We start from the raw sequence: 1962 nt of genomic DNA, 5'->3' as shown, positions 1-1962 counted from the left end.
CTCACATCCTGCAAGACTGTGTTCTCTATCACTTAGCCTTGTGTATTCTTTCTTTTCCTTTGTTTCTAGGCAGCCAGGACTGTCTGAAATGTCACACAGATCCCACCCGGGGGGAGGGGCAAGCTAGCATGTGCTTTGCCCTCAGCGTGCCTCATATGACCTCATCAGGAACACTCCCAGTCGGCCTTTGGGTGTGGGGAAGGAAAAGGGTGTCTCACCCAGTGCTAGGGCCTGAGTGGGTTCCTGTGAGGGCCAGTATCTAGGCTCCAAGAGCAGCACAGGGTCAGTCTGTCCTTCCCTGACAGGAGCCTCGTTTTTCAACGACCTCCTTTTTCTGTCCCTTTGGAGAACCAGGAAGCAGCATGGGCTCTGTAGATGCAAGACATTCTCTGAGTTCATCAGGTGCGTGAAGGGGACCCCACCACACTTTACCCCTCCCTGTACTTGGATCTCGGCAGAGAGGCTCCTGGAGGTCAGCCATGACAACTGATCCAGATCCGAGACCCCTGCCCTCCCACAGCGCCAAACAGGGGAAGCCAGTGCGGACGGAGTCTCTGTCCCTGCCAGAGATATGGAGATACAAGGAATGCGTCCTCCAGCCTCCTGGTCCTTCCTGCCACTCACCTTGCATAATCCTGACCCAGAGGAAAGGGTGAGCTTGCCATGATCTTCCGCACGAGTTGCTGGCAATTGCCTCACTCTTCCAGAATTTAGCAAAGGATAAGTCGCTCCACCCGGGGATGAGACATTGGCCACAGAGAGCATAAATAGCATCCCCCCAGAAGCCTCCTCACTTATATCCTCTGTCAGGAAATATCCACAGCAGTGCCTGCTTCCTTGTCCCTGAAGCTATGGCCCTAGGTCTTCTGTGGCTGGGACTTGCCCTGCTGATCCAGGCCCGGGGCTCCACCCCAAAGCTGCTCCCAGCCCCGGCTCTGAGAGATGTCCCTCCGCAGCCTGGCTTCCAGGATAAGGAGGTAAGGGGCCTGGAGGGGCAGCTGCAGGGAGGCCCTGGGAAGAGTGTTAGGAGAGGGGAGGAGAGGCAGGAAGGCCTCAGGCTTCAGGTCAGCCTGACGTCAGGTCCCCCGATGGAAGGCTCACCCCATGACCCCATCCGCACCCAACCTTGCTGACAGAGGGTCAAGTGAGCAGAACTCCCCTGGTCCACACTCTCTTCCATAATCCCCACAGCCCTTGCAAGGTGGAAACACCTTCACATCCCCGACATGATGAGGAAACTAGGCTCAGGGAATCCAGATGGCCACTTGCTAAGTGTCATTCTGTCCCTGACACGCTCAGGGCTCCCCAGCTCCTGTTGGCTTCATCAGCGCAGCCTTTGGGGCTAGTCTGGGTCCCTGCAGTCAGGGAACTGGTTCAGGGCCAAGCTGCCTAGAGATTACTGCAGTACTGCAGGGATGGAGGATGAGGGCCCCTTGGGTAGGCTCTGCCTATCATCAGCCTCTCTGTAGTTCCAGGGAAAATGGTACGTCTTGGGATTGGCAGGAAATGAAATTAATAAAGAAAAACACAGACAGTTTAAGGTTTACACCACCACCTATGAGCTGACCGACTACTGGAACTACAATGTCACCTCCACCGTGGCCTGGTAAGTGCCACCACCTCCTAGGGCAGCATGGTGGGCCAAGAGAACTTCCTGGGAGTTCAGGAGGCAGGCTGATGTCATAGCCGAGGGGTCACCAGAGCTGAAATATGATCATTCATCCTATGACTGGGTACTGGATCCCTGTATTTATTCCTTCAACCATTCACTAGATCAACGTTTCCTGATCACTTCAGCACCGACTCAAGACAGTACAGGGAATGGACACACACAGTCATCAGGGAACAAGTCAAGAGACCATGGTGTCCTAGAAAGGGAGGCGGTTACTGGGTCCACGCTGGGATCACACCTAGGGCTTTGTCAAGGGCGTCCAGGGTGGTGGTCTGTGGGTTGGGCCTTGA

This window comes from Suricata suricatta, chromosome 13 (genome assembly GCF_006229205.1).
Source record: "Suricata suricatta isolate VVHF042 chromosome 13, meerkat_22Aug2017_6uvM2_HiC, whole genome shotgun sequence".
In the NCBI taxonomy this organism is placed as follows: domain Eukaryota; kingdom Metazoa; phylum Chordata; class Mammalia; order Carnivora; family Herpestidae; genus Suricata; species Suricata suricatta.
This window is presented reverse-complemented; position numbering follows the sequence as displayed.